At 51.5% G+C, this 21,798-nt stretch overlaps 16 non-coding genes across 16 annotated transcripts; all 16 read right to left on the bottom strand.

The window, feature by feature from the left end:
- Window positions 1-286: 286 nt before the first annotated feature.
- On the bottom strand, window positions 287-358 carry trnam-cau (transfer RNA methionine (anticodon CAU)). The gene has a single exon. It is a non-coding gene; the product is annotated as a tRNA-Met (tRNA).
- Window positions 359-2,896: 2,538 nt separating this feature from the next.
- On the bottom strand, window positions 2,897-2,968 carry trnam-cau (transfer RNA methionine (anticodon CAU)). The gene has a single exon. It is a non-coding gene; the product is annotated as a tRNA-Met (tRNA).
- A 1,233-nt stretch (window positions 2,969-4,201) lies between these two features.
- On the bottom strand, window positions 4,202-4,273 carry trnam-cau (transfer RNA methionine (anticodon CAU)). The gene has a single exon. It is a non-coding gene; the product is annotated as a tRNA-Met (tRNA).
- Window positions 4,274-5,506: 1,233 nt separating this feature from the next.
- On the bottom strand, window positions 5,507-5,578 carry trnam-cau (transfer RNA methionine (anticodon CAU)). Its single transcript has one exon. It is a non-coding gene; the product is annotated as a tRNA-Met (tRNA).
- A 1,233-nt stretch (window positions 5,579-6,811) lies between these two features.
- On the bottom strand, window positions 6,812-6,883 carry trnam-cau (transfer RNA methionine (anticodon CAU)). Its single transcript has one exon. It is a non-coding gene; the product is annotated as a tRNA-Met (tRNA).
- A 1,232-nt stretch (window positions 6,884-8,115) lies between these two features.
- trnam-cau (transfer RNA methionine (anticodon CAU)) lies at window positions 8,116-8,187 on the bottom strand. Its single transcript has one exon. It is a non-coding gene; the product is annotated as a tRNA-Met (tRNA).
- A 1,233-nt stretch (window positions 8,188-9,420) lies between these two features.
- Window positions 9,421-9,492, bottom strand: trnam-cau (transfer RNA methionine (anticodon CAU)). Its single transcript has one exon. It is a non-coding gene; the product is annotated as a tRNA-Met (tRNA).
- Window positions 9,493-10,725: 1,233 nt separating this feature from the next.
- On the bottom strand, window positions 10,726-10,797 carry trnam-cau (transfer RNA methionine (anticodon CAU)). Its single transcript has one exon. It is a non-coding gene; the product is annotated as a tRNA-Met (tRNA).
- A 1,232-nt stretch (window positions 10,798-12,029) lies between these two features.
- Window positions 12,030-12,101, bottom strand: trnam-cau (transfer RNA methionine (anticodon CAU)). Its single transcript has one exon. It is a non-coding gene; the product is annotated as a tRNA-Met (tRNA).
- Window positions 12,102-13,334: 1,233 nt separating this feature from the next.
- Window positions 13,335-13,406, bottom strand: trnam-cau (transfer RNA methionine (anticodon CAU)). Its single transcript has one exon. It is a non-coding gene; the product is annotated as a tRNA-Met (tRNA).
- A 1,233-nt stretch (window positions 13,407-14,639) lies between these two features.
- Window positions 14,640-14,711, bottom strand: trnam-cau (transfer RNA methionine (anticodon CAU)). Its single transcript has one exon. It is a non-coding gene; the product is annotated as a tRNA-Met (tRNA).
- Window positions 14,712-15,944: 1,233 nt separating this feature from the next.
- On the bottom strand, window positions 15,945-16,016 carry trnam-cau (transfer RNA methionine (anticodon CAU)). The gene has a single exon. It is a non-coding gene; the product is annotated as a tRNA-Met (tRNA).
- A 1,233-nt stretch (window positions 16,017-17,249) lies between these two features.
- On the bottom strand, window positions 17,250-17,321 carry trnam-cau (transfer RNA methionine (anticodon CAU)). The gene has a single exon. It is a non-coding gene; the product is annotated as a tRNA-Met (tRNA).
- Window positions 17,322-18,554: 1,233 nt separating this feature from the next.
- Window positions 18,555-18,626, bottom strand: trnam-cau (transfer RNA methionine (anticodon CAU)). Its single transcript has one exon. It is a non-coding gene; the product is annotated as a tRNA-Met (tRNA).
- Window positions 18,627-19,859: 1,233 nt separating this feature from the next.
- On the bottom strand, window positions 19,860-19,931 carry trnam-cau (transfer RNA methionine (anticodon CAU)). Its single transcript has one exon. It is a non-coding gene; the product is annotated as a tRNA-Met (tRNA).
- A 1,233-nt stretch (window positions 19,932-21,164) lies between these two features.
- Window positions 21,165-21,236, bottom strand: trnam-cau (transfer RNA methionine (anticodon CAU)). The gene has a single exon. It is a non-coding gene; the product is annotated as a tRNA-Met (tRNA).
- Window positions 21,237-21,798: the final 562 nt, after the last annotated feature.

Genomic DNA, 21,798 nt, shown 5'->3' with positions numbered 1-21,798 from the left:
CACCCGATATCCAGCTATATTTACGGCCCACGCCTGCCCTTTGAGCCAGATCCCAATTATTGCCACAGCATCATATTCCGATTTGCTTGCAGATCAGCAAACTTATTTAGTAAAAGAAGAGGAAACAATAAGACTTTTAATATCAAGCTCATATTTTATGAGTGTGCTCTATCAGCCAAAGCTCCTCAAATTAATTGAAAGAGAATGATTTGAGAGATGCATCCTTGTCAAGGCTGGGATTAGTTGCAGTGCAAGTGTTGGCTGCAACCACATTAAAAGTTGCCTTTAGCAGAGGATGGTTTCGATCCATCGACCTCTGGGTTATGGGCCCAGCACGCTTCCGCTGCGCCACTCTGCTGCTAGTGGTGGAAATAATGAATTGCACCTCCTTGTGCTGGGACATGGCTGGCTGCGGTTGCGTGTGATTGACAGCTGCTCTAGTGAGCGGATTGGGCCGCGGGGTCACGTGGTGGATGGGCGTGATTAACCACTGCTCCAGTCATCACCAGAGGCAGCCCCTCGAAATCGAGGAAGACTTGCTTCCACTCTAAAAGTGAGTTCTCAGGTGGCTGTTCAGTCCAATACAGGAATTACAGTCTCTGTCACAGCTGGGGCAGACAGTGGTTAAAGGAAAGGGTGGGTGGGGAGTCTGGTTTGCCGCACGCTCCTTCCGCTGCCTGCGCTTGTTTTCTGCATGTTCTCGGCGGCGAGACTCGAGGTGCTCAGCGCCCTCCCGGATGCTCTTCCTCCACTTAGGGCGCTCTTTGGCAAGAGATTCCCAGGTGTCGGTGGGGATGTTGCACTTTATCAAGGAGGCTTTGAGGATGTCCTTGAAACGTTCCCTCTGCCCACCTGCGGCTCACTTGCCGTCTAGGATTCCTAGTAGAGCGCTTGTTTTGGGAGTCTTGTGTCGAGAATGCGGACAATGTGGCCCGCCCAATGGAGCTGGTCGAGTGTGGTCAGTGCTTCGATGCTGGGGATGTTGGCTTGATCGAGAGCACTGACGTTGAAGCGTCTATCCTCCCAGGGGATTTGCAGGATGTTGTGGTATTTCTCCAGCGATTTGAGGTGATTGCTGTATATGGTCCATGTCTCTGAGCCACCCAGGAGGCCGGATATCACTACAGCCCTGTATACCATGAGCTTGGTGCCAGATTTGAAGGCCTGATCTTGGAACACTGTCTTCCTCCGGCGGCCGAAGGCCCAACAGCCTGTATCCTGCAATATTTACAGGACATCCTCTCTCGTCAACACTAACATTGTCCTTAACCAATACTGCCACCCCAACTGCTACCATTCATGTACACCCGATATTCAGCTATATTTACGGCCCACGCCTGCCCTTTGAGCCAGATCCCAGTTATTGCCACAGCATCATATTCCGATTTGCTTGCAGATCAGCAAAACTTATTTAGTAAAAGAAGAGGAAACAATAAGACTTTTAATATCAAGCTCATATTTTATGAGTGTGCTCTATCAGCCAAAGCTCCTCAAATTAATTGAAAGAGAATGATTTTAGAGATGCATCCTTGTCAAGGCTGGGATTAGTTGCAGTGCAAGTGTTGGCTGCAACCACATTAAAAGTTGCCTTTAGCAGAGGATGGTTTCGATCCATCAACCTCTGGGTTATGGGCCCAGCACGCTTCCGCTGCGCCACTCTGCTGCTGGTGTTGGAACTGATGAATTGCACCTCCTTGTGCTTGGACATGGCTGGCTGCGGTTGCGTGTGATTGACAGCTGCTCTAGTGAGCGGATTGGGCCGCGGGGTCACGTGGTGGATGGGAGTGATTAACCACTGCTCCAGTCATCACCAGAGGCAGCCCCTCGAAATCGAGGAAGACTTGCTTCCACTCGAAAAGTGAGTTCTCAGGTGGCTGTTCAGTCCAATACAGGAATTACAGTCTCTGTCACAGCTGGGGCAGACAGTGGTTAAAGGAAAGGGTGGGTGGGGAGTCTGGTTTGCCGCACGCTCCTTCCGCTGCCTGCGCTTGTTTTCTGCATGTTCTCGGCGGCGAGACTCGAGGTGCTCAGCGCCCTCCCGGATGCTCTTCCTCCACTTAGGGCGCTCTTTGGCAAGAGATTCCCAGGTGTCGGTGGGGATGTTGCACTTTATCAAGGAGGCTTTGAGGATGTCCTTGAAACGTTCCCTCTGCCCACCTGCGGCTCACTTGCCGTGTAGGATTCCTAGTAGAGCGCTTGTTTTGGGAGTCTTGTGTCGAGAATGCGGACAATGTGCCCCGCCCAATGGAGCTGGTCGAGTGTGGTCAGTGCTTCGATGCTGGGGATGTTGGCTTGATCGAGAGCACTGACGTTGAAGCGTCTATCCTCCCAGGGGATTTGCAGGATGTTGTGGTATTTCTCCAGCGATTTGAGGTGATTGCTGTATATGGTCCATGTCTCTGAGCCACCCAGGAGGCCGGATATCACTACAGCCCTGTATACCATGAGCTTGGTGCCAGATTTGAAGGCCTGATCTTGGAACACTGTCTTCCTCCGGCGGCCGAAGGCCCAACAGCCTGTATCCTGCAATATTTACAGGACATCCTCTCTCGTCAACACTAACATTGTCCTTAACCAACACTGCCACCCCAACTGCTACCATTCATGTACACCCGATATCCAGCTATATTTACGGCCCACGCCTGCCCTTTGAGCCAGATCCCAGTTATTGCCACAGCATCATATTCCGATTTGCTTGCAGATCAGCAAAACTTATTTAGTAAAAGAAGAGGAAACAATAAGACTTTTAATATCAAGCTCATATTTTATGAGTGTGCTCTATCAGCCAAAGCTCCTCAAATTAATTGAAAGAGAATGATTTTAGAGATGCATCCTTGTCAAGGCTGGGATTAGTTGCAGTGCAAGTGTTGGCTGCAACCACATTAAAAGTTGCCTTTAGCAGAGGATGGTTTCGATCCATCGACCTCTGGGTTATGGGCCCAGCACGCTTCCGCTGCGCCACTCTGCTGCTAGTGGTGGAAATAATGAATTGCACCTCCTTGTGCTGGGACATGGCTGGCTGCGGTTGCGTGTGATTGACAGCTGCTCTAGTGAGCGGATTGGGCCGCGGGGTCACGTGGTGGATGGGCGTGATTAACCACTGCTCCAGTCATCACCAGAGGCAGCCCCTCGAAATCGAGGAAGACTTGCTTCCACTCTAAAAGTGAGTTCTCAGGTGGCTGTTCAGTCCAATACAGGAATTACAGTCTCTGTCACAGCTGGGGCAGACAGTGGTTAAAGGAAAGGGTGGGTGGGGAGTCTGGTTTGCCGCACGCTCCTTCCGCTGCCTGCGCTTGTTTTCTGCATGTTCTCGGCGGCGAGACTCGAGGTGCTCAGCGCCCTCCCGGATGCTCTTCCTCCACTTAGGGCGCTCTTTGGCAAGAGATTCCCAGGTGTCGGTGGGGATGTTGCACTTTATCAAGGAGGCTTTGAGGATGTCCTTGAAACGTTCCCTCTGCCCACCTGCGGCTCACTTGCCGTGTAGGATTCCTAGTAGAGCGCTTGTTTTGGGAGTCTTGTGTCGAGAATGCGGACAATGTGGCCCGCCCAATGGAGCTGGTCGAGTGTGGTCAGTGCTTCGATGCTGGGGATGTTGGCTTGATCGAGAGCACTGACGTTGAAGCGTCTATCCTCCCAGGGGATTTGCAGGATGTTGTGGTATTTCTCCAGCGATTTGAGGTGATTGCTGTATATGGTCCATGTCTCTGAGCCACCCAGGAGGCCGGATATCACTACAGCCCTGTATACCATGAGCTTGGTGCCAGATTTGAAGGCCTGATCTTGGAACACTGTCTTCCTCCGGCGGCCGAAGGCCCAACAGCCTGTATCCTGCAATATTTACAGGACATCCTCTCTCGTCAACACTAACATTGTCCTTAACCAATACTGCCACCCCAACTGCTACCATTCATGTACACCCGATATCCAGCTATATTTACGGCCCACGCCTGCCCTTTGAGCCAGATCCCAGTTATTGCCACAGCATCATATTCCGATTTGCTTGCAGATCAGCAAAACTTATTTAGTAAAAGAAGAGGAAACAATAAGACTTTTAATATCAAGCTCATATTTTATGAGTGTGCTCTATCAGCCAAAGCTCCTCAAATTAATTGAAAGAGAATGATTTGAGAGATGCATCCTTGTCAAGGCTGGGATTAGTTGCAGTGCAAGTGTTGGCTGCAACCACATTAAAAGTTGCCTTTAGCAGAGGATGGTTTCGATCCATCGACCTCTGGGTTATGGGCCCAGCACGCTTCCGCTGCGCCACTCTGCTGATGGTGGTGGAAATAATGAATTGCACCTCCTTGTGCTTGGACATGGCTGGCTGCGGTTGCGTGTGATTGACAGCTGCTCTAGTGAGCGGATTGGGCCGCGGGGTCACGTGGTGGATGGGCGTGATTAACCACTGCTCCAGTCATCACCAGAGGCAGCCCCTCGAAATCGAGGAAGACTTGCTTCCACTCTAAAAGTGAGTTCTCAGGTGGCTGTTCAGTCCAATACAGGAATTACAGTCTCTGTCACAGCTGGGGCAGACAGTGGTTAAAGGAAAGGGTGGGTGGGGAGTCTGGTTTGCCGCACGCTCCTTCCGCTGCCTGCGCTTGTTTTCTGCATGTTCTCGGCGGCGAGACTCGAGGTGCTCAGCGCCCTCCCGGATGCTCTTCCTCCACTTAGGGCGCTCTTTGGCAAGAGATTCCCAGGTGTCGGTGGGGATGTTGCACTTTATCAAGGAGGCTTTGAGGATGTCCTTGAAACGTTCCCTCTGCCCACCTGCGGCTCACTTGCCGTCTAGGATTCCTAGTAGAGCGCTTGTTTTGGGAGTCTTGTGTCGAGAATGCGGACAATGTGGCCCGCCCAATGGAGCTGGTCGAGTGTGGTCAGTGCTTCGATGCTGGGGATGTTGGCTTGATCGAGAGCACTGACGTTGAAGCGTCTATCCTCCCAGGGGATTTGCAGGATGTTGTGGTATTTCTCCAGCGATTTGAGGTGATTGCTGTATATGGTCCATGTCTCTGAGCCACCCAGGAGGCCGGATATCACTACAGCCCTGTATACCATGAGCTTGGTGCCAGATTTGAAGGCCTGATCTTGGAACACTGTCTTCCTCCGGCGGCCGAAGGCCCAACAGCCTGTATCCTGCAATATTTACAGGACATCCTCTCTCGTCAACACTAACATTGTCCTTAACCAATACTGCCACCCCAACTGCTACCATTCATGTACACCCGATATCCAGCTATATTTACGGCCCACGCCTGCCCTTTGAGCCAGATCCCAGTTATTGCCACAGCATCATATTCCGATTTGCTTGCAGATCAGCAAAACTTATTTAGTAAAAGAAGAGGAAACAATAAGACTTTTAATATCAAGCTCATATTTTATGAGTGTGCTCTATCAGCCAAAGCTCCTCAAATTAATTGAAAGAGAATGATTTGAGAGATGCATCCTTGTCAAGGCTGGGATTAGTTGCAGTGCAAGTGTTGGCTGCAACCACATTAAAAGTTGCCTTTAGCAGAGGATGGTTTCGATCCATCGACCTCTGGGTTATGGGCCCAGCACGCTTCCGCTGCGCCACTCTGCTGCTGGTGTTGGAACTGATGAATTGCACCTCCTTGTGCTTGGACATGGCTGGCTGCGGTTGCGTGTGATTGACAGCTGCTCTAGTGAGCGGATTGGGCCGCGGGGTCACGTGGTGGATGGGAGTGATTAACCACTGCTCCAGTCATCACCAGAGGCAGCCCCTCGAAATCGAGGAAGACTTGCTTCCACTCGAAAAGTGAGTTCTCAGGTGGCTGTTCAGTCCAATACAGGAATTACAGTCTCTGTCACAGCTGGGGCAGACAGTGGTTAAAGGAAAGGGTGGGTGGGGAGTCTGGTTTGCCGCACGCTCCTTCCGCTGCCTGCGCTTGTTTTCTGCATGTTCTCGGCGGCGAGACTCGAGGTGCTCAGCGCCCTCCCGGATGCTCTTCCTCCACTTAGGGCGCTCTTTGGCAAGAGATTCCCAGGTGTCGGTGGGGATGTTGCACTTTATCAAGGAGGCTTTGAGGATGTCCTTGAAACGTTCCCTCTGCCCACCTGCGGCTCACTTGCCGTCTAGGATTCCTAGTAGAGCGCTTGTTTTGGGAGTCTTGTGTCGAGAATGCGGACAATGTGCCCCGCCCAATGGAGCTGGTCGAGTGTGGTCAGTGCTTCGATGCTGGGGATGTTGGCTTGATCGAGAGCACTGACGTTGAAGCGTCTATCCTCCCAGGGGATTTGCAGGATGTTGTGGTATTTCTCCAGCGATTTGAGGTGATTGCTGTATATGGTCCATGTCTCTGAGCCACCCAGGAGGCCGGATATCACTACAGCCCTGTATACCATGAGCTTGGTGCCAGATTTGAAGGCCTGATCTTGGAACACTGTCTTCCTCCGGCGGCCGAAGGCCCAACAGCCTGTATCCTGCAATATTTACAGGACATCCTCTCTCGTCAACACTAACATTGTCCTTAACCAATACTGCCACCCCAACTGCTACCATTCATGTACACCCGATATTCAGCTATATTTACGGCCCACGCCTGCCCTTTGAGCCAGATCCCAGTTATTGCCACAGCATCATATTCCGATTTGCTTGCAGATCAGCAAAACTTATTTAGTAAAAGAAGAGGAAACAATAAGACTTTTAATATCAAGCTCATATTTTATGAGTGTGCTCTATCAGCCAAAGCTCCTCAAATTAATTGAAAGAGAATGATTTTAGAGATGCATCCTTGTCAAGGCTGGGATTAGTTGCAGTGCAAGTGTTGGCTGCAACCACATTAAAAGTTGCCTTTAGCAGAGGATGGTTTCGATCCATCGACCTCTGGGTTATGGGCCCAGCACGCTTCCGCTGCGCCACTCTGCTGCTAGTGGTGGAAATAATGAATTGCACCTCCTTGTGCTGGGACATGGCTGGCTGCGGTTGCGTGTGATTGACAGCTGCTCTAGTGAGCGGATTGGGCCGCGGGGTCACGTGGTGGATGGGCGTGATTAACCACTGCTCCAGTCATCACCAGAGGCAGCCCCTCGAAATCGAGGAAGACTTGCTTCCACTCTAAAAGTGAGTTCTCAGGTGGCTGTTCAGTCCAATACAGGAATTACAGTCTCTGTCACAGCTGGGGCAGACAGTGGTTAAAGGAAAGGGTGGGTGGGGAGTCTGGTTTGCCGCACGCTCCTTCCGCTGCCTGCGCTTGTTTTCTGCATGTTCTCGGCGGCGAGACTCGAGGTGCTCAGCGCCCTCCCGGATGCTCTTCCTCCACTTAGGGCGCTCTTTGGCAAGAGATTCCCAGGTGTCGGTGGGGATGTTGCACTTTATCAAGGAGGCTTTGAGGATGTCCTTGAAACGTTCCCTCTGCCCACCTGCGGCTCACTTGCCGTCTAGGATTCCTAGTAGAGCGCTTGTTTTGGGAGTCTTGTGTCGAGAATGCGGACAATGTGGCCCGCCCAATGGAGCTGGTCGAGTGTGGTCAGTGCTTCGATGCTGGGGATGTTGGCTTGATCGAGAGCACTGACGTTGAAGCGTCTATCCTCCCAGGGGATTTGCAGGATGTTGTGGTATTTCTCCAGCGATTTGAGGTGATTGCTGTATATGGTCCATGTCTCTGAGCCACCCAGGAGGCCGGATATCACTACAGCCCTGTATACCATGAGCTTGGTGCCAGATTTGAAGGCCTGATCTTGGAACACTGTCTTCCTCCGGCGGCCGAAGGCCCAACAGCCTGTATCCTGCAATATTTACAGGACATCCTCTCTCGTCAACACTAACATTGTCCTTAACCAATACTGCCACCCCAACTGCTACCATTCATGTACACCCGATATCCAGCTATATTTACGGCCCACGCCTGCCCTTTGAGCCAGATCCCAGTTATTGCCACAGCATCATATTCCGATTTGCTTGCAGATCAGCAAACTTATTTAGTAAAAGAAGAGGAAACAATAAGACTTTTAATATCAAGCTCATATTTTATGAGTGTGCTCTATCAGCCAAAGCTCCTCAAATTAATTGAAAGAGAATGATTTGAGAGATGCATCCTTGTCAAGGCTGGGATTAGTTGCAGTGCAAGTGTTGGCTGCAACCACATTAAAAGTTGCCTTTAGCAGAGGATGGTTTCGATCCATCGACCTCTGGGTTATGGGCCCAGCACGCTTCCGCTGCGCCACTCTGCTGATGGTGGTGGAAATAATGAATTGCACCTCCTTGTGCTGGGACATGGCTGGCTGCGGTTGCGTGTGATTGACAGCTGCTCTAGTGAGCGGATTGGGCCGCGGGGTCACGTGGTGGATGGGCGTGATTAACCACTGCTCCAGTCATCACCAGAGGCAGCCCCTCGAAATCGAGGAAGACTTGCTTCCACTCTAAAAGTGAGTTCTCAGGTGGCTGTTCAGTCCAATACAGGAATTACAGTCTCTGTCACAGCTGGGGCAGACAGTGGTTAAAGGAAAGGGTGGGTGGGGAGTCTGGTTTGCCGCACGCTCCTTCCGCTGCCTGCGCTTGTTTTCTGCATGTTCTCGGCGGCGAGACTCGAGGTGCTCAGCGCCCTCCCGGATGCTCTTCCTCCACTTAGGGCGCTCTTTGGCAAGAGATTCCCAGGTGTCGGTGGGGATGTTGCACTTTATCAAGGAGGCTTTGAGGATGTCCTTGAAACGTTCCCTCTGCCCACCTGCGGCTCACTTGCCGTCTAGGATTCCTAGTAGAGCGCTTGTTTTGGGAGTCTTGTGTCGAGAATGCGGACAATGTGGCCCGCCCAATGGAGCTGGTCGAGTGTGGTCAGTGCTTCGATGCTGGGGATGTTGGCTTGATCGAGAGCACTGACGTTGAAGCGTCTATCCTCCCAGGGGATTTGCAGGATGTTGTGGTATTTCTCCAGCGATTTGAGGTGATTGCTGTATATGGTCCATGTCTCTGAGCCACCCAGGAGGCCGGATATCACTACAGCCCTGTATACCATGAGCTTGGTGCCAGATTTGAAGGCCTGATCTTGGAACACTGTCTTCCTCCGGCGGCCGAAGGCCCAACAGCCTGTATCCTGCAATATTTACAGGACATCCTCTCTCGTCAACACTAACATTGTCCTTAACCAATACTGCCACCCCAACTGCTACCATTCATGTACACCCGATATCCAGCTATATTTACGGCCCACGCCTGCCCTTTGAGCCAGATCCCAGTTATTGCCACAGCATCATATTCCGATTTGCTTGCAGATCAGCAAAACTTATTTAGTAAAAGAAGAGGAAACAATAAGACTTTTAATATCAAGCTCATATTTTATGAGTGTGCTCTATCAGCCAAAGCTCCTCAAATTAATTGAAAGAGAATGATTTGAGAGATGCATCCTTGTCAAGGCTGGGATTAGTTGCAGTGCAAGTGTTGGCTGCAACCACATTAAAAGTTGCCTTTAGCAGAGGATGGTTTCGATCCATCGACCTCTGGGTTATGGGCCCAGCACGCTTCCGCTGCGCCACTCTGCTGCTGGTGTTGGAACTGATGAATTGCACCTCCTTGTGCTTGGACATGGCTGGCTGCGGTTGCGTGTGATTGACAGCTGCTCTAGTGAGCGGATTGGGCCGCGGGGTCACGTGGTGGATGGGAGTGATTAACCACTGCTCCAGTCATCACCAGAGGCAGCCCCTCGAAATCGAGGAAGACTTGCTTCCACTCGAAAAGTGAGTTCTCAGGTGGCTGTTCAGTCCAATACAGGAATTACAGTCTCTGTCACAGCTGGGGCAGACAGTGGTTAAAGGAAAGGGTGGGTGGGGAGTCTGGTTTGCCGCACGCTCCTTCCGCTGCCTGCGCTTGTTTTCTGCATGTTCTCGGCGGCGAGACTCGAGGTGCTCAGCGCCCTCCCGGATGCTCTTCCTCCACTTAGGGCGCTCTTTGGCAAGAGATTCCCAGGTGTCGGTGGGGATGTTGCACTTTATCAAGGAGGCTTTGAGGATGTCCTTGAAACGTTCCCTCTGCCCACCTGCGGCTCACTTGCCGTCTAGGATTCCTAGTAGAGCGCTTGTTTTGGGAGTCTTGTGTCGAGAATGCGGACAATGTGCCCCGCCCAATGGAGCTGGTCGAGTGTGGTCAGTGCTTCGATGCTGGGGATGTTGGCTTGATCGAGAGCACTGACGTTGAAGCGTCTATCCTCCCAGGGGATTTGCAGGATGTTGTGGTATTTCTCCAGCGATTTGAGGTGATTGCTGTATATGGTCCATGTCTCTGAGCCACCCAGGAGGCCGGATATCACTACAGCCCTGTATACCATGAGCTTGGTGCCAGATTTGAAGGCCTGATCTTGGAACACTGTCTTCCTCCGGCGGCCGAAGGCCCAACAGCCTGTATCCTGCAATATTTACAGGACATCCTCTCTCGTCAACACTAACATTGGCCTTAACCAACACTGCCACCCCAACTGCTACCATTCATGTACACCCGATATCCAGCTATATTTACGGCCCACGCCTGCCCTTTGAGCCAGATCCCAGTTATTGCCACAGCATCATATTCCGATTTGCTTGCAGATCAGCAAAACTTATTTAGTAAAAGAAGAGGAAACAATAAGACTTTTAATATCAAGCTCATATTTTATGAGTGTGCTCTATCAGCCAAAGCTCCTCAAATTAATTGAAAGAGAATGATTTTAGAGATGCATCCTTGTCAAGGCTGGGATTAGTTGCAGTGCAAGTGTTGGCTGCAACCACATTAAAAGTTGCCTTTAGCAGAGGATGGTTTCGATCCATCGACCTCTGGGTTATGGGCCCAGCACGCTTCCGCTGCGCCACTCTGCTGCTGGTGGTGGAAATAATGAATTGCACCTCCTTGTGCTGGGACATGGCTGGCTGCGGTTGCGTGTGATTGACAGCTGCTCTAGTGAGCGGATTGGGCCGCGGGGTCACGTGGTGGATGGGCGTGATTAACCACTGCTCCAGTCATCACCAGAGGCAGTCCCTCGAAATCGAGGAAGACTTGCTTCCACTCTAAATGTGAGTTCTCAGGTGGCTGTTCAGTCCAATACGGGAATTACAGTCTCTGTCACAGCTGGGGAAGACAGTGGTTGAAGGAAAGGGTGGGTGGGAAGTCTGGTTTGCCGCACGCTCCTTCCGCTGCCTGCGCTTGTTTTCTGCATGTTCTCGGCGGCGAGACTCGAGGTGCTCAGCGCCCTCCCGGATGCTCTTCCTCCACTTAGGGCGCTCTTTGGCAAGAGATTCCCAGGTGTCGGTGGGGATGTTGCACTTTATCAAGGAGGCTTTGAGGATGTCCTTGAAACGTTCCCTCTTCCCACCTGCGGCTCACTTGCCGTGTAGGATTCCTAGTAGAGCGCTTGTTTTGGGAGTCTTGTGTTAAGAATGCGGACAATGTGGCCCGCCCAATGGAACTGGTCGAGTGTGGTCAGTGCTTCGATGCTGGTAATGTTGGCTTGATCGAGAGCACTGACGTTGAAGCGTCTATCCTCCCAGGGGATTTGCAGGATGTTGTGGTATTTCTCCAGTGATTTGAGGTGATTGCTGTGTATGGTCCATGTCTCTGAGCCACCCAGGAGGCCGGATATCACTACAGCCCTGTATACCATGAGCTTGGTGCCAGATTTGAAGGCCTGATCTTGGAACACTGTCTTCCTCCGGCGGCCGAAGGCCCAACAGCCTGTATCCTGCAATATTTACAGGACATCCTCTCTCGTCAACACTAACATTGTCCTTAACCAATACTGCCACCCCAACTGCTACCATTCATGTACACCCGATATCCAGCTATATTTACGGCCCACGCCTGCCCTTTGAGCCAGATCCCAATTATTGCCACAGCATCATATTCCGATTTGCTTGCAGATCAGCAAACTTATTTAGTAAAAGAAGAGGAAACAATAAGACTTTTAATATCAAGCTCATATTTTATGAGTGTGCTCTATCAGCCAAAGCTCCTCAAATTAATTGAAAGAGAATGATTTGAGAGATGCATCCTTGTCAAGGCTGGGATTAGTTGCAGTGCAAGTGTTGGCTGCAACCACATTAAAAGTTGCCTTTAGCAGAGGATGGTTTCGATCCATCGACCTCTGGGTTATGGGCCCAGCACGCTTCCGCTGCGCCACTCTGCTGCTAGTGGTGGAAATAATGAATTGCACCTCCTTGTGCTGGGACATGGCTGGCTGCGGTTGCGTGTGATTGACAGCTGCTCTAGTGAGCGGATTGGGCCGCGGGGTCACGTGGTGGATGGGCGTGATTAACCACTGCTCCAGTCATCACCAGAGGCAGCCCCTCGAAATCGAGGAAGACTTGCTTCCACTCTAAAAGTGAGTTCTCAGGTGGCTGTTCAGTCCAATACAGGAATTACAGTCTCTGTCACAGCTGGGGCAGACAGTGGTTAAAGGAAAGGGTGGGTGGGGAGTCTGGTTTGCCGCATGCTCCTTCCGCTGCCTGCGCTTGTTTTCTGCATGTTCTCGGCGGCGAGACTCGAGGTGCTCAGCGCCCTCCCGGATGCTCTTCCTCCACTTAGGGCGCTCTTTGGCAAGAGATTCCCAGGTGTCGGTGGGGATGTTGCACTTTATCAAGGAGGCTTTGAGGATGTCCTTGAAACGTTCCCTCTGCCCACCTGCGGCTCACTTGCCGTCTAGGATTCCTAGTAGAGCGCTTGTTTTGGGAGTCTTGTGTCGAGAATGCGGACAATGTGGCCCGCCCAATGGAGCTGGTCGAGTGTGGTCAGTGCTTCGATGCTGGGGATGTTGGCTTGATCGAGAGCACTGACGTTGAAGCGTCTATCCTCCCAGGGGATTTGCAGGATGTTGTGGTATTTCTCCAGCGATTTGAGGTGATTGCTGTATATGGTCCATGTCTCTGAGCCACCCAGGAGGCCGGATATCACTACAGCCCTGTATACCATGAGCTTGGTGCCAGATTTGAAGGCCTGATCTTGGAACACTGTCTTCCTCCGGCGGCCGAAGGCCCAACAGCCTGTATCCTGCAATATTTACAGGACATCCTCTCTCGTCAACACTAACATTGTCCTTAACCAATACTGCCACCCCAACTGCTACCATTCATGTACACCCGATATTCAGCTATATTTACGGCCCACGCCTGCCCTTTGAGCCAGATCCCAGTTATTGCCACAGCATCATATTCCGATTTGCTTGCAGATCAGCAAAACTTATTTAGTAAAAGAAGAGGAAACAATAAGACTTTTAATATCAAGCTCATATTTTATGAGTGTGCTCTATCAGCCAAAGCTCCTCAAATTAATTGAAAGAGAATGATTTTAGAGATGCATCCTTGTCAAGGCTGGGATTAGTTGCAGTGCAAGTGTTGGCTGCAACCACATTAAAAGTTGCCTTTAGCAGAGGATGGTTTCGATCCATCGACCTCTGGGTTATGGGCCCAGCACGCTTCCGCTGCGCCACTCTGCTGCTGGTGTTGGAACTGATGAATTGCACCTCCTTGTGCTTGGACATGGCTGGCTGCGGTTGCGTGTGATTGACAGCTGCTCTAGTGAGCGGATTGGGCCGCGGGGTCACGTGGTGGATGGGAGTGATTAACCACTGCTCCAGTCATCACCAGAGGCAGCCCCTCGAAATCGAGGAAGACTTGCTTCCACTCTAAATGTGAGTTCTCAGGTGGCTGTTCAGTCCAATACAGGAATTACAGTCTCTGTCACAGCTGGGGCAGACAGTGGTTAAAGGAAAGGGTGGGTGGGGAGTCTGGTTTGCCGCACGCTCCTTCCGCTGCCTGCGCTTGTTTTCTGCATGTTCTCGGCGGCGAGACTCGAGGTGCTCAGCGCCCTCCCGGATGCTCTTCCTCCACTTAGGGCGCTCTTTGGCAAGAGATTCCCAGGTGTCGGTGGGGATGTTGCACTTTATCAAGGAGGCTTTGAGGATGTCCTTGAAACGTTCCCTCTGCCCACCTGCGGCTCACTTGCCGTGTAGGATTCCTAGTAGAGCGCTTGTTTTGGGAGTCTTGTGTCGAGAATGCGGACAATGTGCCCCGCCCAATGGAGCTGGTCGAGTGTGGTCAGTGCTTCGATGCTGGGGATGTTGGCTTGATCGAGAGCACTGACGTTGAAGCGTCTATCCTCCCAGGGGATTTGCAGGATGTTGTGGTATTTCTCCAGCGATTTGAGGTGATTGCTGTATATGGTCCATGTCTCTGAGCCACCCAGGAGGCCGGATATCACTACAGCCCTGTATACCATGAGCTTGGTGCCAGATTTGAAGGCCTGATCTTGGAACACTGTCTTCCTCCGGCGGCCGAAGGCCCAACAGCCTGTATCCTGCAATATTTACAGGACATCCTCTCTCGTCAACACTAACATTGTCCTTAACCAACACTGCCACCCCAACTGCTACCATTCATGTACACCCGATATCCAGCTATATTTACGGCCCACGCCTGCCCTTTGAGCCAGATCCCAGTTATTGCCACAGCATCATATTCCGATTTGCTTGCAGATCAGCAAAACTTATTTAGTAAAAGAAGAGGAAACAATAAGACTTTTAATATCAAGCTCATATTTTATGAGTGTGCTCTATCAGCCAAAGCTCCTCAAATTAATTGAAAGAGAATGATTTTAGAGATGCATCCTTGTCAAGGCTGGGATTAGTTGCAGTGCAAGTGTTGGCTGCAACCACATTAAAAGTTGCCTTTAGCAGAGGATGGTTTCGATCCATCGACCTCTGGGTTATGGGCCCAGCACGCTTCCGCTGCGCCACTCTGCTGCTAGTGGTGGAAATAATGAATTGCACCTCCTTGTGCTGGGACATGGCTGGCTGCGGTTGCGTGTGATTGACAGCTGCTCTAGTGAGCGGATTGGGCCGCGGGGTCACGTGGTGGATGGGCGTGATTAACCACTGCTCCAGTCATCACCAGAGGCAGCCCCTCGAAATCGAGGAAGACTTGCTTCCACTCTAAAAGTGAGTTCTCAGGTGGCTGTTCAGTCCAATACAGGAATTACAGTCTCTGTCACAGCTGGGGCAGACAGTGGTTAAAGGAAAGGGTGGGTGGGGAGTCTGGTTTGCCGCACGCTCCTTCCGCTGCCTGCGCTTGTTTTCTGCATGTTCTCGGCGGCGAGACTCGAGGTGCTCAGCGCCCTCCCGGATGCTCTTCCTCCACTTAGGGCGCTCTTTGGCAAGAGATTCCCAGGTGTCGGTGGGGATGTTGCACTTTATCAAGGAGGCTTTGAGGATGTCCTTGAAACGTTCCCTCTGCCCACCTGCGGCTCACTTGCCGTCTAGGATTCCTAGTAGAGCGCTTGTTTTGGGAGTCTTGTGTCGAGAATGCGGACAATGTGGCCCGCCCAATGGAGCTGGTCGAGTGTGGTCAGTGCTTCGATGCTGGGGATGTTGGCTTGATCGAGAGCACTGACGTTGAAGCGTCTATCCTCCCAGGGGATTTGCAGGATGTTGTGGTATTTCTCCAGCGATTTGAGGTGATTGCTGTATATGGTCCATGTCTCTGAGCCACCCAGGAGGCCGGATATCACTACAGCCCTGTATACCATGAGCTTGGTGCCAGATTTGAAGGCCTGATCTTGGAACACTGTCTTCCTCCGGCGGCCGAAGGCCCAACAGCCTGTATCCTGCAATATTTACAGGACATCCTCTCTCGTCAACACTAACATTGTCCTTAACCAATACTGCCACCCCAACTGCTACCATTCATGTACACCCGATATCCAGCTATATTTACGGCCCACGCCTGCCCTTTGAGCCAGATCCCAGTTATTGCCACAGCATCATATTCCGATTTGCTTGCAGATCAGCAAAACTTATTTAGTAAAAGAAGAGGAAACAATAAGACTTTTAATATCAAGCTCATATTTTATGAGTGTGCTCTATCAGCCAAAGCTCCTCAAATTAATTGAAAGAGAATGATTTGAGAGATGCATCCTTGTCAAGGCTGGGATTAGTTGCAGTGCAAGTGTTGGCTGCAACCACATTAAAAGTTGCCTTTAGCAGAGGATGGTTTCGATCCATCGACCTCTGGGTTATGGGCCCAGCACGCTTCCGCTGCGCCACTCTGCTGCTGGTGTTGGAACTGATGAATTGCACCTCCTTGTGCTTGGACATGGCTGGCTGCGGTTGCGTGTGATTGACAGCTGCTCTAGTGAGCGGATTGGGCCGCGGGGTCACGTGGTGGATGGGAGTGATTAACCACTGCTCCAGTCATCACCAGAGGCAGCCCCTCGAAATCGAGGAAGACTTGCTTCCACTCTAAAAGTGAGTTCTCAGGTGGCTGTTCAGTCCAATACAGGAATTACAGTCTCTGTCACAGCTGGGGCAGACAGTGGTTAAAGGAAAGGGTGGGTGGGGAGTCTGGTTTGCCGCACGCTCCTTCCGCTGCCTGCGCTTGTTTTCTGCATGTTCTCGGCGGCGAGACTCGAGGTGCTCAGCGCCCTCCCGGATGCTCTTCCTCCACTTAGGGCGCTCTTTGGCAAGAGATTCCCAGGTGTCGGTGGGGATGTTGCACTTTATCAAGGAGGCTTTGAGGATGTCCTTGAAACGTTCCCTCTGCCCACCTGCGGCTCACTTGCCGTCTAGGATTCCTAGTAGAGCGCTTGTTTTGGGAGTCTTGTGTCGAGAATGCGGACAATGTGCCCCGCCCAATGGAGCTGGTCGAGTGTGGTCAGTGCTTCGATGCTGGGGATGTTGGCTTGATCGAGAGCACTGACGTTGAAGCGTCTATCCTCCCAGGGGATTTGCAGGATGTTGTGGTATTTCTCCAGCGATTTGAGGTGATTGCTGTATATGGTCCATGTCTCTGAGCCACCCAGGAGGCCGGATATCACTACAGCCCTGTATACCATGAGCTTGGTGCCAGATTTGAAGGCCTGATCTTGGAACACTGTCTTCCTCCGGCGGCCGAAGGCCCAACAGCCTGTATCCTGCAATATTTACAGGACATCCTCTCTCGTCAACACTAACATTGGCCTTAACCAACACTGCCACCCCAACTGCTACCATTCATGTACACCCGATATCCAGCTATATTTACGGCCCACGCCTGCCCTTTGAGCCAGATCCCAGTTATTGCCACAGCATCATATTCCGATTTGCTTGCAGATCAGCAAAACTTATTTAGTAAAAGAAGAGGAAACAATAAGACTTTTAATATCAAGCTCATATTTTATGAGTGTGCTCTATCAGCCAAAGCTCCTCAAATTAATTGAAAGAGAATGATTTTAGAGATGCATCCTTGTCAAGGCTGGGATTAGTTGCAGTGCAAGTGTTGGCTGCAACCACATTAAAAGTTGCCTTTAGCAGAGGATGGTTTCGATCCATCGACCTCTGGGTTATGGGCCCAGCACGCTTCCGCTGCGCCACTCTGCTGCTGGTGGTGGAAATAATGAATTGCACCTCCTTGTGCTGGGACATGGCTGGCTGCGGTTGCGTGTGATTGACAGCTGCTCTAGTGAGCGGATTGGGCCGCGGGGTCACGTGGTGGATGGGCGTGATTAACCACTGCTCCAGTCATCACCAGAGGCAGCCCCTCGAAATCGAGGAAGACTTGCTTCCACTCTAAAAGTGAGTTCTCAGGTGGCTGTTCAGTCCAATACAGGAATTACAGTCTCTGTCACAGCTGGGGCAGACAGTGGTTAAAGGAAAGGGTGGGTGGGGAGTCTGGTTTGCCGCACGCTCCTTCCGCTGCCTGCGCTTGTTTTCTGCATGTTCTCGGCGGCGAGACTCGAGGTGCTCAGCGCCCTCCCGGATGCTCTTCCTCCACTTAGGGCGCTCTTTGGCAAGAGATTCCCAGGTGTCGGTGGGGATGTTGCACTTTATCAAGGAGGCTTTGAGGATGTCCTTGAAACGTTCCCTCTGCCCACCTGCGGCTCACTTGCCGTCTAGGATTCCTAGTAGAGCGCTTGTTTTGGGAGTCTTGTGTCGAGAATGCGGACAATGTGGCCCGCCCAATGGAGCTGGTCGAGTGTGGTCAGTGCTTCGATGCTGGGGATGTTGGCTTGATCGAGAGCACTGACGTTGAAGCGTCTATCCTCCCAGGGGATTTGCAGGATGTTGTGGTATTTCTCCAGCGATTTGAGGTGATTGCTGTATATGGTCCATGTCTCTGAGCCACCCAGGAGGCCGGATATCACTACAGCCCTGTATACCATGAGCTTGGTGCCAGATTTGAAGGCCTGATCTTGGAACACTGTCTTCCTCCGGCGGCCGAAGGCCCAACAGCCTGTATCCTGCAATATTTACAGGACATCCTCTCTCGTCAACACTAACATTGTCCTTAACCAATACTGCCACCCCAACTGCTACCATTCATGTACACCCGATATCCAGCTATATTTACGGCCCACGCCTGCCCTTTGAGCCAGATCCCAGTTATTGCCACAGCATCATATTCCGATTTGCTTGCAGATCAGCAAAACTTATTTAGTAAAAGAAGAGGAAACAATAAGACTTTTAATATCAAGCTCATATTTTATGAGTGTGCTCTATCAGCCAAAGCTCCTCAAATTAATTGAAAGAGAATGATTTGAGAGATGCATCCTTGTCAAGGCTGGGATTAGTTGCAGTGCAAGTGTTGGCTGCAACCACATTAAAAGTTGCCTTTAGCAGAGGATGGTTTCGATCCATCGACCTCTGGGTTATGGGCCCAGCACGCTTCCGCTGCGCCACTCTGCTGCTGGTGTTGGAACTGATGAATTGCACCTCCTTGTGCTTGGACATGGCTGGCTGCGGTTGCGTGTGATTGACAGCTGCTCTAGTGAGCGGATTGGGCCGCGGGGTCACGTGGTGGATGGGAGTGATTAACCACTGCTCCAGTCATCACCAGAGGCAGCCCCTCGAAATCGAGGAAGACTTGCTTCCACTCGAAAAGTGAGTTCTCAGGTGGCTGTTCAGTCCAATACAGGAATTACAGTCTCTGTCACAGCTGGGGCAGACAGTGGTTAAAGGAAAGGGTGGGTGGGGAGTCTGGTTTGCCGCACGCTCCTTCCGCTGCCTGCGCTTGTTTTCTGCATGTTCTCGGCGGCGAGACTCGAGGTGCTCAGCGCCCTCCCGGATGCTCTTCCTCCACTTAGGGCGCTCTTTGGCAAGAGATTCCCAGGTGTCGGTGGGGATGTTGCACTTTATCAAGGAGGCTTTGAGGATGTCCTTGAAACGTTCCCTCTGCCCACCTGCGGCTCACTTGCCGTCTAGGATTCCTAGTAGAGCGCTTGTTTTGGGAGTCTTGTGTCGAGAATGCGGACAATGTGCCCCGCCCAATGGAGCTGGTCGAGTGTGGTCAGTGCTTCGATGCTGGGGATGTTGGCTTGATCGAGAGCACTGACGTTGAAGCGTCTATCCTCCCAGGGGATTTGCAGGATGTTGTGGTATTTCTCCAGCGATTTGAGGTGATTGCTGTATATGGTCCATGTCTCTGAGCCACCCAGGAGGCCGGATATCACTACAGCCCTGTATACCATGAGCTTGGTGCCAGATTTGAAGGCCTGATCTTGGAACACTGTCTTCCTCCGGCGGCCGAAGGCCCAACAGCCTGTATCCTGCAATATTTACAGGACATCCTCTCTCGTCAACACTAACATTGTCCTTAACCAATACTGCCACCCCAACTGCTACCATTCATGTACACCCGATATTCAGCTATATTTACGGCCCACGCCTGCCCTTTGAGCCAGATCCCAGTTATTGCCACAGCATCATATTCCGATTTGCTTGCAGATCAGCAAAACTTATTTAGTAAAAGAAGAGGAAACAATAAGACTTTTAATATCAAGCTCATATTTTATGAGTGTGCTCTATCAGCCAAAGCTCCTCAAATTAATTGAAAGAGAATGATTTTAGAGATGCATCCTTGTCAAGGCTGGGATTAGTTGCAGTGCAAGTGTTGGCTGCAACCACATTAAAAGTTGCCTTTAGCAGAGGATGGTTTCGATCCATCGACCTCTGGGTTATGGGCCCAGCACGCTTCCGCTGCGCCACTCTGCTGCTAGTGGTGGAAATAATGAATTGCACCTCCTTGTGCTGGGACATGGCTGGCTGCGGTTGCGTGTGATTGACAGCTGCTCTAGTGAGCGGATTGGGCCGCGGGGTCACGTGGTGGATGGGCGTGATTAACCACTGCTCCAGTCATCACCAGAGGCAGCCCCTCGAAATCGAGGAAGACTTGCTTCCACTCTAAAAGTGAGTTCTCAGGTGGCTGTTCAGTCCAATACAGGAATTACAGTCTCTGTCACAGCTGGGGCAGACAGTGGTTAAAGGAAAGGGTGGGTGGGGAGTCTGGTTTGCCGCACGCTCCTTCCGCTGCCTGCGCTTGTTTTCTGCATGTTCTCGGCGGCGAGACTCGAGGTGCTCAGCGCCCTCCCGGATGCTCTTCCTCCACTTAGGGCGCTCTTTGGCAAGAGATTCCCAGGTGTCGGTGGGGATGTTGCACTTTATCAAGGAGGCTTTGAGGATGTCCTTGAAACGTTCCCTCTGCCCACCTGCGGCTCACTTGCCGTCTAGGATTCCTAGTAGAGCGCTTGTTTTGGGAGTCTTGTGTCGAGAATGCGGACAATGTGGCCCGCCCAATGGAGCTGGTCGAGTGTGGTCAGTGCTTCGATGCTGGGGATGTTGGCTTGATCGAGAGCACTGACGTTGAAGCGTCTATCCTCCCAGGGGATTTGCAGGATGTTGTGGTATTTCTCCAGCGATTTGAGGTGATTGCTGTATATGGTCCATGTCTCTGAGCCACCCAGGAGGCCGGATATCACTACAGCCCTGTATACCATGAGCTTGGTGCCAGATTTGAAGGCCTGATCTTGGAACACTGTCTTCCTCCGGCGGCCGAAGGCCCAACAGCCTGTATCCTGCAATATTTACAGGACATCCTCTCTCGTCAACACTAACATTGTCCTTAACCAATACTGCCACCCCAACTGCTACCATTCATGTACACCCGATATCCAGCTATATTTACGGCCCACGCCTGCCCTTTGAGCCAGATCCCAGTTATTGCCACAGCATCATATTCCGATTTGCTTGCAGATCAGCAAAACTTATTTAGTAAAAGAAGAGGAAACAATAAGACTTTTAATATCAAGCTCATATTTTATGAGTGTGCTCTATCAGCCAAAGCTCCTCAAATTAATTGAAAGAGAATGATTTGAGAGATGCATCCTTGTCAAGGCTGGGATTAGTTGCAGTGCAAGTGTTGGCTGCAACCACATTAAAAGTTGCCTTTAGCAGAGGATGGTTTCGATCCATCGACCTCTGGGTTATGGGCCCAGCACGCTTCCGCTGCGCCACTCTGCTGCTGGTGTTGGAACTGATGAATTGCACCTCCTTGTGCTTGGACATGGCTGGCTGCGGTTGCGTGTGATTGACAGCTGCTCTAGTGAGCGGATTGGGCCGCGGGGTCACGTGGTGGATGGGAGTGATTAACCACTGCTCCAGTCATCACCAGAGGCAGCCCCTCGAAATCGAGGAAGACTTGCTTCCACTCGAAAAGTGAGTTCTCAGGTGGCTGTTCAGTCCAATACAGGAATTACAGTCTCTGTCACAGCTGGGGCAGACAGTGGTTAAAGGAAAGGGTGGGTGGGGAGTCTGGTTTGCCGCACGCTCCTTCCGCTGCCTGCGCTTGTTTTCTGCATGTTCTCGGCGGCGAGACTCGAGGTGCTCAGCGCCCTCCCGGATGCTCTTCCTCCACTTAGGGCGCTCTTTGGCAAGAGATTCCCAGGTGTCGGTGGGGATGTTGCACTTTATCAAGGAGGCTTTGAGGATGTCCTTGAAACGTTCCCTCTGCCCACCTGCGGCTCACTTGCCGTCTAGGATTCCTAGTAGAGCGCTTGTTTTGGGAGTCTTGTGTCGAGAATGC

Source organism: Pristiophorus japonicus, chromosome 7, assembly GCF_044704955.1.
Source record: "Pristiophorus japonicus isolate sPriJap1 chromosome 7, sPriJap1.hap1, whole genome shotgun sequence".
NCBI classification, from domain to species: Eukaryota; Metazoa; Chordata; class Chondrichthyes; family Pristiophoridae; genus Pristiophorus; species Pristiophorus japonicus.
The sequence above is the reverse complement of the archived record's forward strand: the minus strand, read 5'-3'. Positions and strand labels throughout refer to the sequence as shown.